General features: G+C 35.3%; 1 protein-coding gene across 12 annotated transcripts in view; it reads right to left on the bottom strand.

The window, feature by feature from the left end:
- The window catches only part of DMD (dystrophin), a 1,153,352-nt gene that overhangs the window by 392,904 nt on the left and 744,493 nt on the right, over nucleotides 1–15,955 (bottom strand). The gene's annotated exons all lie outside the window — the stretch shown is intronic.

Below are 15,955 nucleotides of genomic sequence, written 5' to 3'. Positions count from 1 at the left end.
AACACATTTGTCTCTGACTGCAAGAAACTTGATAAACCTTTATCTGGTTTTTGAGTGGGAACTACACTCCTAAGGAAGTCTACTACTTACACAGTTCCCATTTACAGAACAAAATTCAGAACTACAAAAGACAACCAAGACAGACTATTTTCCAAGTTTTACTAGTTCTATGTTTTATCATTAGAAGTCTACTATACAGTTCATTTCATTTTAAAAACAAACAAAAAACCCCACAGTTCTGAATCTATAGCTTAAGCATCGAACACAGTGCACCTGTTCAAGAAAGTATATATAAATAAGGAAATCAATCATTCCCTATTCTTAGTCATCAGTAGAGCATGAGTAATTTTTACGATGTAATTCCTCAAAATGTCCAAGCAGAGAACTGTAAAATCATTTTCAACAGTTTACTGCTAAAATAAGCTGAAACACTCTGGGATTCGTATTTATAGGTTTACAGACCAAACAATCTCAAAAAAGAGTATTTGAGTACTGTCTATAGAAAAGAGCTTTCAAGTTCAGTGCTGAAATTAGCTTTTTATTATTATTATTATTCCAGTAGAAAGCATGTATTTTAGCATACAATAGTCTGGAATTTCATTATGTTATATGCTTGTTTTGTCTTTCTAAAAGTAAAATATAAATTAAAGAGAAAGTAAAACTGCATATAAACATTAGATATAAAATAGTTAAACCAGGCAGGAACAAAAAATGAACACAATGGCTGTTCATACATTTTTATTTCTGTATTTATCTTGTCGATTAGATCTTCAGGTATGACATTATGAGAGAAAGTTCAAAAATTCAATCATACTTGAACTGAACTCTTTATAACATGACCACACCTCAGCTGACAATTACTAACTCGTTAGACTGCAGAAAGTCAATTGTATGCCCTATCACAACTTTTGCACAGATTTTAAATATGCATCAACACAGCACAAATGGGGATGAAGTGGTCAATGTTAATAAGCCACTGTAGCACATACTCACAGCTGTAGGCAGGAGTTACATTTCAGGTTGAGATTCACACTGTCAAGACTAAGCTTATGCTTATTACAAATTCTCTTTGGTTTTCTTGCAGATCATTTTTTTAGGTTGCTACAAACATATGAAAAATTATTGCTTTCTTTGGTACCCTTCAATAAAGCCATTATTCTTTTTTTTTTTTCTCTCTAAACTCTTCAGTTTCAGAATACAAGAGTAGCAGAGTAATGAGCATAATGCTACAGTACCCTGCATACTGATTTATTATGTTGCAATAGGATGAGAAAGTTAGCACTTCCAAACCGAAAAATCATTTCTTCTGTATCCCAACAAGCTGCAATATTCCAGTCACCTGATACCTCTCTGGCTCCAAGTCTCCCAGCACACCTTGGAACATATAAAGATTTAAGACAACATTGCAATAAGTTGCAAAGGAAAGTGTGCAGGTGACTTCTGCATCTCTTCAGAGACCCCACCACCTCTCTGCACAGCCAGTTTCAGTGCTCTGTCACCCTCACAGTAAAGAAGTTCCTCCTCTTACTATGGTACAGTGATGGGATTTGGTAAGTCATGGTGATGGTTGGGCTTGATTATCTTGGAAGGAATACCGATACTGAGCCTGCTTCAAGTAGTTTCATTTGGCATTTCACTCTTGCACACAGAAATGGCAAAATGAAAGGGCACATTGCCCTCTGGATTCAGAGCTTACTGAGAAGGCTACCTGAAACACTTCTACTGGCAATTATACAGTTTCTAATCACTTTATGAACTCGGTGAGCAAACTAACCTAATTAAAAAATGAGATGTTTATACAGTATTAGAAATAAAACAACTCAGAAGAGACTCAGCATCATCATACTAATACGCAGATAATCACAATTTTGAGTGGATTGCAGACACTTGCATGTATTCTGTTTTCAAAATGTATAATTTTTAAATACTAAGAAAAACAGATCATATCATGAATACCCATCATTTGGATTTTTCTACTCTTGAGATCCTAAAACTGCCTAGACATTCACATCGTGTTCTCTTTAATCAATTTCCAGAAGGACCTGGACAGGCTTGAGAGGTGGACCTATGCCAGCCTCATGAAGTTCAACAAGGCCAAGTACAAGGCCCTGCACGTGAGTTGGGGTGATCGCAAGCACATACAGAAATTGAGCAGAGAATGGCTCCAGAGCAACTCTGAGGAGAAGGATTTGGGAGTGCTGGTTGATGAATGACACAGCATGAGCTAGCAATGTGCACCTGCAGCTCAGAGACTCAACTGTTTCCTAGGTTCCCGTATCAAGAGAAGCATCATGAGGGAACAATTCTGCCTCTGTTCTCATGAGAACCCACCTGGAGTACAGCATCCAGTCCTGGGGCCTCCAACACAAGAAGGACATGGAGCTGTTGGTGAGAGTCCAAAGGAGGACCACGAAAATGATCAGAGGGCTGGAGCACCTCCCCTGCAGGAACAGGCTGAGAATGTTGGGATTCTTCAGCCTGGAGATGAGAAGGCTCTGGGAAGGCTGCTCTTATAGTGGCCTTCCAGTACCTGAAGGGGGCCTACAGGAAAGCTTGGGAGGAACTTTTTATAAGAGCACACATAGCTAAAAAGGTGTATTACTTTCTGGGGGCTGCCATCCTTGTACTTAGGGACTTTGGTACATTTAAATTTGCTTTCACTGTTACTCCTCTCTTTTTCTCTCAATCTGTCTTCTGCAATACATTTAATTATACGCATCACTCAGGGAGCCAAAAGGAATTTTTCCTGAAGAAAGATGATCAATGTATGCCTCAAGGTTAGATTGTTAACAAGATGCATGATGATGCTCAGTTTAACGACATCTAAGAGTCAGACTGTGCAAATTCTACACAGCTGTGCATGTGCACGTAGGAGACACTTTTACATCTCAAGAGCCAACAAGTAATAACTCTGGATGCTAAAGATGTCTACACTTTCTGTGGAGCAGGAATGATTCTTTGTGAATCCCCTTGTAACACACACAGTTGAAAAACAGCCATGCATGGCTGTTGATTCAATCACAGTATTTTACCTCAGCTAACAAAGTGAACTTGAACAATACATTCATCACAATGATTCTGCACTGAAATTTGATTTTCTTTGTAAAACCCCTGACTGTGCCTTATTCTTCGCTTAGACAGCTGAGAGTAACTTTATTTTGTCAGGAACAAACAATAAAACTGACAAAAAACTATTCTGTCCAAGCCAGACCTACATCAAACAATGTATGCCACATTAAAAATTAATTATTTAATTATAAAAGTTTATGATACTTCAGTTTCATAGATTTATTTTCTTATTTCTAAACACCAAAGGGATTTTGTTTGCTTGGTTTTTTCTTTTTTTGTCTTATGACAGCTTATTTACAGTTCAGTATCCATACTGTGATACTAATACTGCATCTACCAAAATAAACATCACAAAGAGTTAGTTATCCTTTATTTTTTACTGAGAAACTTTGATTAAATTTCTCATAGGGAAGGAGGTTTAAATTAATTAAATAACCAATTTGCCATCCAATATCTAACAAATATATTATATGCCTTCGCACCATCCTTTTTGCCTCATGCCCTTCACCAGGCTTGTGACAACTGACCAGACAATATGACTAAAAGACAAATTATTTCCTTGTACTGATTAAAATACTAAAAAGGAGAAAGTTTTGAGTAGATGATGATTTGGATTAAATCAATTTGATGGCTTAGACTCATTTCACGTATTATGTAAATTAAACATTCATCAGAGTTCATACCCACTTACCTACGAGAGTATCAGAATGGCATAATTCATCTGACTGCAGTTGTTATTTCTTAGTTAACATGTACATATATCATGCAATTCTTTCTGCAATCTCATTTCCTCTTGTCAGTGAATGAAACAGCATTTCACTGTTAAGCATAATCAGAAACCATTCTACTAGCAATCTAACCAGCACTTTCTTCCTTTCACTGTAGCAGACAAATGTGCTCAACAGTAATTTATTGTTATGGAAAAGCCCTGTAGCAACACAAAGAAACACACAAACAAGCTTCTAATTCCTGACAGAAGCACTTGCTGGCACAAAATGTTTTAAGAAAAAAAAATGTTATATTGCCTTTCCTTGATTTAGGGTAAGCTTCAGATCCTAAAAGCATGTAAAGGTACTGTGCACCGATTTCAAAAATATGCAGTCTTGAGTTTGACATTAATGTGCTATTCTTCACTCATCTACGTAAATCTTTCTTCTCCATTAGAATGTATAAAAACATAAGATTGACATAAAAGTGCCTACCCAGATGCAGCAATATAAATCAGAGAACTGTGAAAGCATTTGGAGGAAAATTATCCGCAACAGAACTTGCAAGTGTTCGGTTACCACAATGAATTTATCCATTAAGTATATGTACCTCTGCTCAAGATTATATCAGAAATAAGGAAGAAATTAATTTTCCAGGCAGTTAAATCAAATTGATTTAATCTGGAGACACATTACAGGCACATTGTTGGGATTAAAACATTCAATAAAGAGTATAAGTTGTTTTCTAGCAGTTCTGCTATAAGCAACAATGCAGTGTTCATTATTATCCATGTGTTATGTTTGTTTTCATGTTAACATTACACACCTTAATGAAGCTGATGGAGATGGAAGAGGAAAAAAAATGCACACAACATTTTGAGGAAGCGGACAATAATATAATGCAAAGTATTTTCTAAGTGTAAATTACAAAAGTGATTATGGTTTGCACGTTATTATCAACTCTGTGAAAAGAGCAGCATTTGCAAGAACTGACAGTAGGCCCTGGTCAGATTAAACCTACAAAGCTGAAATGGGTTCATTTTCTCAGTTGTACTCTTTGTACATCAACTGTACAAGAAAATCCAAAGGCAAAGTAAATTGCTGCAGATCAATTTTCTAATTAAATGATAAATACCATACAATAGCAGGGACATTTCACTGTCATTTCACGGGACTAAAATTTTTAATAAAAAAATTTGCAGTATAAAAAAAGTTTATGAGATGAACTACTTTATTATTATATTATTATTAAAAATATATATACTTGAGATAGAATGCAAACTGCTTGGATAGTCTTATGAAACTACTAATTTGTTCTGCTTTGTACATACTTTATTCTTTCTATATATTTTAATGCAGTTTAATTAGATAAACACAAAGCGTTGCCCCTGATACACTGCCGACCACCAATGATTGCTACACTACAGGAAGAAACTGTGATTATTATGCATCTCTACAGTTATACATTTTATCAAAATAAACGGAGATATTCAATATTCCTAGTCAGCTAAAGGCTGCCTATCAGAAGAGTCACAGATTTGTTGAAAAGTTTTTATATCATCTAGACTGCTCCTTTTCCTTTCAGATGCAATCTGTTCTTCACCAAACAAGGCATAAATGCTGAAAATTCTGTACTTCACCTATAGAATTCTGTACTTCAGCCTAGCTTGCTGTTCTTTCAAAAAGCCAAGGCTACCTTAATTGTCTCATACATTTCTTTACACTCAGTACTGTACAGTAATTCCAGGATTCTGTTACTGCTGGTGCAGCTATCAATGATAACTGTAAATGCACCTCCAGTTCATACTAATACTATAGTGATTTTTCCCTTCATAATTAGCTCTTGAGAAACAGATACCATCCTGTAGGCCCTATTACTATAAGTTTTGCTAGGATGGCAATCTGGTTTATGAGATCACTCAAAAGTGTTCCTTGATTTCAGGTTCACTTTAACAAAAATTAAGTTAACCTGAATTTCTCTCCTCCTGTAACAAATTTTTCTCATAGCATTAAACCTGCAGGGGTAAGAAAGGAAAGAAGTAGTCAAGGCATGCAAACTGAAATTTTCCCCTCACATATGCCTATTGTAATGTAGCTACTTTGGAGATGCTGATTAAGTTTATCTTAATTTCCTTCTGTTTAGATGGTGATATTGGCTCTCGAAAATCTAGATGCAATAGCTTGTAAGTATGGTTCTAAAAGATGCCTACTACCACCACTGAAAAAATTCAGGTATATGTGCACTACACTTCTGTCAGTGCTTCCTTTATCCTCGCTTCGACAAAAACGTGCAAAGTACTTGCTGAATTTTAGAAGCATTGAAAAAGGATATATTGATAGTTCAGATTAAAGCTGACTTTGGTGATATAGTAATTCAATTAAAAATTATTTAGATAAATGACATTGTCTTCAGATGTTGATGTCTTACAATCAAACTAACTGCATGTGATTTAATGAAAATATTTACAAGGGATTAACATAAAAAAGCATCGTTTCCGTTCCATTATTTTCCAGTAGGACATAATTTTAAAAATTGGCCATATTCCATTGAATTTGCATTTCATATTTGTTTCTAATGTCACACAAAATTGTTATGAAAGTAATTTCAGCACTAAACTGTAAAGTGCGTGAACAGAGGTCTATTTTGTCTTTCCATCCCAAATTACACAGTAGCTTCTTATTGGTACATTAATCCAATTTAATTTCAGAACTGATTCAGAAATACTGCAGGGAGAATGAAGACATTTTTCTGAAAAAATAAATTCCACTGCTAATGCATACTAACTGTAACGCTTCAGGTTAAATACAGAAAATTGAACTTTAAGCCCAAACCTACTCATGATTTTGTAGCGCATCTCTGCTGCTCAAATATATTTTCACATTGATGTAGCACCAAATGCAAAAACAAATTTCTATCAAACATTTCTATCAAACATTTTCATTTAACTCCATATATAACAGGACAATGTTGGGGCTACGGCCTGATTTGTTATCATGTTTAATTTGCAATTTCCAATAATGAAACCATTTTGACTTTCTACCTGCAAAGCTACTGTTGAGTAAGCAACGTCAATAATAAGAAAAGTATGGTCTTCAGTCTGTTTTCATTTATCACAAATTACAATACTCATATAGTAGTAGGCACTAGAATACTGAAAATAACAACATAGCCTATTTTCTTCAAAAATAGCCTATTCTTACATTTTCAAGAACATCAGTAACAGATGGAATTAATATCAGGCCATGTTTTTTTAGTTAAATAACTTATTATAACCCATCTAAATGTGAACAACATTCTTTGTTTTTATGCCATATCTAAATCGGTTTGACTTTTCTAAAACCAAAAGCAGATTTTTTACTACAGATTACTCACAGCTTTCTCTGACTTACTCAGAAATCCCCATACTTTTGTATAAGTTATTTCCTATATGCCTCTTGTGCTTTAAAAACTCAAAAGCTGCTATTTGCTCTGGTAAGGAACCTCTGTACTATAAGTACCACTCCTAGTTTTCAACACAGCAGCACTGAAATTAATAGATGTGGCTCAGGACCCTATTTCCCCTTCAAACGTGATATTCAAGCTATTATATATTACCTCTTTCTCTTGAAATTACTAAACTGCCATTTGTCAGTGCCTTTGCCTCTGGAAAAAAAATACCCACTGAATAAAAGCAGAAGACTAGAAACACCAGACAAGCTGTATTTATATGTTTATCTATTGCTGGTCATTTATAGCCACCCTTTAGAACAAGCTACTGCAGATATTGCCCCTTTCAAGTAATTGGGATAATATTTATATAACTCTCACTTTCTAAGTATTCATCTTTTACACTTCATTTTAAAGCAAGTTAAAATAGCATATACAATTTTTTTCATCAAAAATCTGTGCATAGCTTTTCTGCGTCACTAATATAAAAAAAATACATTTTGACAGGCATGAGAAATGTTTCTGGATACTTTTTTATTCTATGGGAACTGTGCAAAATCCCTCCTGTACCAGATAAAATAGAAAAACCTGGCACTAAGCTAATAAAATCACATTGTGCGTACTTATAAAAGAAGTTAAAGTCCAAGAAATTTGGACACTAGTGGTCACTGTGCCCTGAGTTGACTTCAACTGTAGCAAGTAATAAAGGAATAAATGTATCCTGGGCAACATCCAGCCACTAAAAGTGGCTTCTCTCTTATGGACAGTTCCTCTGAGAAACAAGGCAATGAGTTGGTTTAGGCTTGCAACAGTTTAGACATAGGTGCAATGCACAGCCTCCCTTAATAACTTTAGCACATGTTTGTATTACAGCTTTGCATTAAATAATTCCTAAGCCAACCGTGGATCCTGGTTCAAGAATATTTTGTGGACAAAACTCAAATATTGCCTGAAATATCAATTTGGTTAAAAACACAATAAGCCAAGCTGAACAGAAATACTTTCTCTTAAAAAAAGAGTGTAAGGTCAACCTTCTAAAGACAGACTCAGTCATTTACCTGAAGATTTTGGCAACCAGAATTAATTGTTCACCTAGTGCTTCTCCTCCTACTGCCACTATCAAGCTGGTACTTGCCCTAAGCCTCTGAGAAACACTAATTGATAGGAGAAATTCAGTGGTGAGGTACACACAAGTTCATAAGCTATCAGGTCATGTTCATTCTTTCTCAGTTTTGATTTTACTGCTCCCTTCCTTTGCCTTTCATATCTCCACTAATTCTGGTTTCTTCAGAGAATTGTCTTAGCCCTATTACTTCTTTCTTAGGAGTGCTAAAAAGGAGAGGAGCCTTTCCTTCCATTTGAATTGTACTAATTTACAAAAAACTGGCTTTACTGCCTGCCACAACCACCAGGGATGATACTTTACCCTTGCCGCACTTTGTATTCTTCCATATCTAAGAGACTTAGCCTGTGTATCCATCTGGTTCTTTCTTCAGAATATAATTATAGCATTTGAGGTCTGATCTTTTATTAATTCCAAGTATTAATTCAAACGCTTTCCTAAGCACACCAGTGTTGTTACTCAAGGGATATCTGATTTACATATCCCCATAATTTCATTTCTGATTGCTAAATTCATCAACTTGCTTCAAAGCAGTTGATATTATAAACATAATAAGACTTTCAGGAACTGATGTTCATTGCATACTTAATGTTAATGCATTTTACTCAGTACAACATGACATTTGCCAAATACAAATCAATATGTTTATTGGGAAATTCACTTTCAATGGAAAACACGTATCTTGACATCCTTGTCTTTTGGCTGAAAAGCAGCAGCAAGAGTTTTACACATCAAGATGTAGAATAAATTTTTGTTGTTCTTGTTTCTGCAACCAAGTAAAACATCATACACTCTATCAACATGAAAACATTTCACTTCAATCCATGAAAATAAAATTAAAACATAATAATAAACAGATTTTAATCTACTAAAAATCAAATCAGCTTTGATAACTTCATGGCTACTGATTACTCTGCCCATTAGTGATTAACCATAGACTCATAGAACGCCTTGAGTTGGAAGGGACCTCAAAGATCATCTCATTCCAACCCCCAGACCAGCTCTTCCTTACCTCTTCAGATAGGGACAATATCTAAAGTCTGAGAAAATACAGACAGCTACCAGACTAAGAAAAGGGAATCAGGAAGCAGAAGACTTTGCCTGAGCAATGATCTAAGAAACATTATATCTCTCTCTAAAGATTTGTTATTTCATAAATTTGTTATAAACACAAACAAAAAAGGTCTTGTTTACATTTTTTTTTTTCCCCCTTACAGAAACATTTAATAAGGTCATGCAGTTTACTAGAGATTTGACCCATAGAAAAAATATGAAGCAGGAGTGTGAAATTCTAAATTCTTTTACACATTCAGTTTCCCTAGCTCATGAATGCTGAGGGCATTTAATAACTCCCTGACCTAGGTTTCTACAAAACAGTTTATGAGGGAAAAATGGTATTTCACTTATGTAAAGTTGCATGAGAAAGACATATATCAAATTACATATAAATCTGTCAGACAATTTCTTACTTTCTAAAGATAACGTATCATGTCTGCTTAATTTCAGGTTTTTAAAATTTTAATATTTACATAGTCATAAATACAGTTTTCCATGTTTAGAAGAGTCTAGACAGAATTAAAACAGTGCCATTCAAAGCTCACAGCAATCACAGCAGACCCCATCACTATCTGTGGCATCATCTGAATACAAAAACAGTATGCTAATACAGTATTAACACAATACTCCAGTTTAAAATAAGTATATTTTATAATAACAGAACTATTAGATAACAGTCAATAGGATTAATATTCTTATATAGTGTTGATTATTTTACCTTCTAAGGTGCAGTTCATAGAAGACCACTGTGTTTTACCAAGATTGCTTTTATTTATGGAACTTCGTGGAGTTTCCCTGTTTCTATTCCCAAATTTCTACCCTTAAATTTTACACCACCTTTCTATGTTGGTCTATAGTTGCAATTGGCATATTCCATTTTGTATTAAATAGATATTTCCCTTTAAAAGGAACAACTTACTTGTTTACGGACAAAACTATTTAGATGGTTTACATTTTTAATAAGTTTACCAAAGCCCATTATACGTCAAAGACCAACTGGGACAGGTGGAAGTCTTCACTGTAACCCTTTAAAAAATTAAGTAAATAGTAAGTTTTACTATAAAGCAGAGCTCTGACTTGCACTACATAACAGTTTCCCCCAATGAGTTTAAAAATGAGTCCACATGTGTATACTTTCATCTACTTATTTTGTACCCACACTAAAATAATACAAGAATAAACACACAAAAAAATGTAACTAGAAACAACACCATGCCATGCCAGAAATCTACTAAAGATTATGTCAGAATCAAAAAAGTTATGTTCTGTATTGCAACTTCTCTCACAGCAGGAGAAAATGGCTATCAATCGCAGTAGCCCTTCTCATTCAAAATTAACATACTGATTTCTAGCTTAAAATCTTTAGAAATGTCAGTCAATAAATCAGTAGAATCTCACTTAGTAAGATAAAACAAACTGTTTTAAACTGCTTAATAAAGTTAACAGCTTAATAAATTACAAAGATAAAGGAAAAACAAGTAAGTAAAATATACTTTGTAGCCTTCAAAACTTACCCAGCCCCTTAAAAAAGGAGGATGTATCAAATTCTACTTAACAGTTTCAGAAACCTTGGTGCAAATGGAACTGTTTTTAGTTTCCCCAACAATTCTGGCCAAACTACTCTTCTAACTGCATGTAATTATGCTACATCATCTTTTCTAACATTTTGAACAAGTATTTTTGTTGAATCCCCTATGACACTATATATCTAATATATGGTATTATATCAGTTCAACAAAAGATTGGCTATGAAATTCTAATCTTAACATTAAATAGCAAAATATGCCTGGATATAAAATCCACTCTCTATTTCTGTTTTTCTGCAAAATAACTAGCAGCTAAAGGATTGAGCAGGCATACCTTAGAGAATCCATCATGGTAAACACTTTTTCCGGGCATGGAAAAGAAAAGAATATGTGGTTCACTTTGATAGCTCATAAAAAGAGCTTGCAGAAGTTTACCTTGCAATAATTCATAATCTTTCCTTATTTAAAAACCTGATGTACATATGCCAAAGGCTAAGCATTTCTCCTCTCAGTCATATTTGAAACGCTGCTCAACTCTCATACAAGGTTGAAATTACAAAGAATAGGTTTTATTGCCTTGCCAAAATTAAGAAGCCTTAGCTCAGTAAGACCTCCCCTGTGACATTCCAGCAACTGCCCCACACACAAGACACCTGGTAGCTATTTGCAACCTACTCAACTGCCCTTCCGTCTTACAGTCTATCTCATCTACCATAAGCTGCCATGGGGAAGACAAAAAAAAAAATCTGAATTATTCTGTAAGAATGGAACTAATGAAGCCTGTTTACAAACTGGCAACTTTTTACCCTCCTTGACCTTTACGCTTCATCCCTCCCACCACAACAGCTCCAGCTCTTCCATTTCTCACCAGGCCAGGCTGGGTAAGTGCATGATGTTCTGCTGGCCAAGATTCATTCACTCATTAGCTTGTGGGCTGCTCTGAAGGAACACAGCTAACTTTTGACCTCTGCTCGTCTGCTTCTCAATGTCAGCACTGAATCATTTCCTACCCAGACACTGCAATTCTAAGACTTGTAGGAACTTATTTTGAAATCTCTACCTTCATTTCCGATTTGATTAAAAGTGAACCAAGAATTCAAAAATCATTACAGACTGCGCAATGAGAGACAGATGGACTGAATACAGACTGAATGAAATCTCATGAGCTGTATTTACACAGAAAAACAGGCTGAAAACTCTGTCCCATTTCAGCAGTGTGGGAAAAAAACAGGACCTGAGTGGAGTACTCAGAGTAGAGCTCCAGTCTTTGCTGCATGTTAGGTGGGCAGGAGGCGCTCATCCACACTTGAGGCTAACACTCTGGAAAGCAAGTGAGAAAAACAGTTCACATGAAGTTCACACACAACGTCGTCATGGCTTTTCTGTTCTCCAGTTTGTGGGAGAGTTAAGGAAGATTTTTGTACAGAAATTTCCTACTGCGAGTCTGCCAGAAGTCTTAATATCAAAATAATTTATCAATCTGCCACCTGAAAATGCCTCACAGTCATAATTATCAAATCTCTGGTTCTCAAATACCCTTGAATTAAAGTGTTTTCTTGTCATTAATTACTGTACAAGAAAACAGCAAATGACATGAAAGAGATGTAAGTCATATTTCTTTGCATAAATTCAGGTAGACAAATATCATTTCTGGCTGATGAACAAATAGACTAAAATGCATGAGATCAGTAAATTTAAGAGGAAAACAAAGTCCACTGTTGTTGCCAAAACCCTACAACCCAGATCACCTTTGTTTTTGCCTTTACATAGTTGGGAATATCCTAAACACATACTTATTTCTATGAGAAGTAGTCTTGAAGCATGTGTGGAGACCCACACTGTATGACAGATATGCTCTAAATCTTGATTACTTTCCTTGTCCTTATTAAGCGCGCTGCTGCTTGTCAAACTAAAATCTCCTTAATATGAAAGCGTATTATGAACGTAACATTGGCCCAAACAGGATGAAAGTTGAAGCCATTTCTGGTGAGAAGAGAAACAATTACCTGCAAAATGGAATAAGAGGAGTCTGTATTCACTGAAGTCCTTCACGGTTTATTTTATGTGAATCTAAGCATTCACAAGACAGAATAGAAGGTAACATTTGATTTATTTAGAGCCTTCAGGTGAACGAGAGAGACACTTTCCCTTATTCTAGACTCTGCTTTCAGGACTAAAAATAATTATGTCAAGTACAAACAATGACAAAAAGGAAGTTTTTCAACTTTCCCAATTCCTGATACTGCCCAAAAGTAATGTGTTGGTCCAAAGAAAATCTGTAAAGACTGAAGTTACATAATCCATTCTTCTACTGGTGAATCAACATGATATCTATTTGTCTGGGTAAATAACCAAACAGGAATGATGGCAGGAGGATGCTTCACAGAGGATTGTCAGTGATAGCACGCACAACCCAATGGGACTTTAAATGAGAACACAGCTTTTGTAAGTAATGTACAGTCTTCAAGGTACTCTAGAGACACCAGGAAACACAATTCCTTTAGACAGAGATTGTGCTCAAAATACTGTGTTTTTTCTTGCAGTGTAAATGATCTCCATTAGAAAGTCAGACTACTTCAAGGGAAATGCTTTGAATCCTAAAAAAGGAACACGGTAAGAAACAAATCTATAAATAGAAACTAATATTTCAGAAAACTGTCCTAAACCAAGGAGAGAGTTGTAGCCATTTTGTTGTTTGAAATTGCTAATTATAAGTCATTTGTGCAATTTCTAAGAGAAGATGGGAACTTCTGCCCACGCAAACACACATTCTGTTGCAGGTCCCTCACTTACAGGCCCCACTGAGGGAGGGGGAAATGAAATCACTGGCTCAAATTGCTTCTTGGAATCACTGTAAATGCAATGCAATTCAGTTTTCATTATAACAGAAAGAGGTGAGCTATTTTTTTCCTCTTTGGAAACATTTTGGGTTTTGAATCATTCAAATAATTCTGAATAAGTAAGAGCTTACTCGGTAGTTTAAAACAAGAAGTTATCTTTACTTCAGTTCAAAATACAAAAAATACACTGAATTATAAAATCATACCTCTCGCTCCTGCTTGTAAGTACTATTATTTCTTCTAGATCTCATCTGCATTTGATCAGTTCAGCAGAGGGGAAGGATCTCCCCCCAGGAAACTAAGAACACATCTTCGCGAGACATAAATGCACTGTGGCACAGTCATCCCCTTTCACAGACTACCGTGGACCTCACCCTTGCCAAGATTTGAGACTTCTCTTTCTGAAAAGACATTGCAGCTGGAGTACTGAGCTAAAAATAGCACGTAAATAAATCAGGCTTTAAAGATGAACCATTCTTTCCATTGATCTCTGAGAAAATTCCAGATATAGCAAAGAACAAAAAACTAGGGCACAGATGAAAAGCAAACCTTTTTCCCCACTCGTGACTCATGGTGTTAAAACATTAGCAGGCCTAATTCCTACTCTGGGGAAGGCAGCTAAAGTATATTTGTACTGCTTTCTCATTTGCATTACTAGCTTCCACCAAATATGTTAATGCACTTTATAGAATAGTATATAGCTCTGCTGCTTAAACTACACATACAGAAATTTACCATTGCTAATTTAGAAACAATATAGTATAATGTATATTCATCCCCTTTTAAAACAGCAACAAAAAGATACTTTGCCTTGCTATTCTTACTCTTTCACTGAAGTCCCAGAAAAGTTTATAAATTCTTATTTATGTAGATTTAAGAAAAGGTAATAGCAAATTTAAGATATTTTCCTTTCCTTGTTATTATCTCTGATCTATTTTCAAAAGCTTTTTTTTTACCAACACTGATTGTATTTTCAGAATTCTCTACCGCTAAAAGAAATGGCAGAGAAGTAGACTTACTCAAATTCAGCAATTAAGTCTCACTCACACACTCAGCGCATGCTTGAAAACATCATATTGCTCTTCTGTGCTGATGTAACAAAGCATTTATAATAAATTCCTTTATCCAAATTTGGAATCATAAGGTTTTCACAATGATACCAATATTAATATCTTTTTCCTGGACATCACCAATGCATATGACTCAGAAATCAGAATACCTCAAGCTCATGTTGGAGTGAGGCCATCACAAAGGTGAAACAAGCTGATCTTTAGCTCTGCTGGCAGCTTTTGGTTATCTGTATTTCAGTTTTAACTTCTGAATCTTGCTATTAAATTGCATAAGCTTCTGTCTCTTGTCCTGTTATGTAACTGTTGTCATCTTTATACAGTTAGCCACATTTCTAAAGAAATAAATAAGGTACATGCTTTTTAAACACTGTTTTAACTCAGAGATACTTTTCACCTCCTTCTGTTAAAGACATCCATTACACTTTGAGTTTATGACAGTCATCTCTCAGAGACATCCCCATTTGTTTTCCTAGCTTTCACTAGATACCCAGCATAAAGTCGTTTTCTGAAAAGCAGCCTAAAACTTACAAGTATTATTTGAAAAAAAAAAAAACTACCAAGATTAGCTAGCATCAGTAGTCCTTCATAGAAGCATTGTCCCTTAGCAAGTGATTATAAATCTGCCTGCAGATGTTCAAAGCAAGACAGTGCTTAAAGACTGAGGCAATCTCATCTACCTCTTAACTGCACTCTCATCTTCACTACATGAGGAGGAAAAGAAGACTGCTGTTAATTATGACAGAAATGTTTCTCCCCCACAAAAAAAATTAATCTATGCTTAGGTGTGCAGAATATCACCCCAGTGTCCACTCTCACAGGGGCTGTAATTGATGGACAGACTTGTTTTGTTTCCATCATGTTTCCTTTCATTTTTTCCCCACTACCTGGGGAAAAAAAAAAAATCTGTATCACAGCCTTGATATGGAGACTACCAATTTAGAGAGCATTAACCATTCCAGACTGAAAATAAAACTGCAGAGAAATTTCAAAAAGTTCTACAAGTCTGAAAAACAACTGATCAACTTTTTAGAATTACCTTTATTTTCATTCCTCTTCCTTTTTTAGCTGAAATATAGTCTATCTTAAAAACAAGTCACTTGACAAAGTAGGAACACTAATGGGAATCCATGTTTGGAC

Source organism: Phasianus colchicus, chromosome 1, assembly GCF_987193195.1.
Source record: "Phasianus colchicus chromosome 1, bPhaCol1.hap1.1, whole genome shotgun sequence".
NCBI classification, from domain to species: Eukaryota; Metazoa; Chordata; class Aves; order Galliformes; family Phasianidae; genus Phasianus; species Phasianus colchicus.
This window is presented reverse-complemented; position numbering and strand designations above follow the sequence as displayed.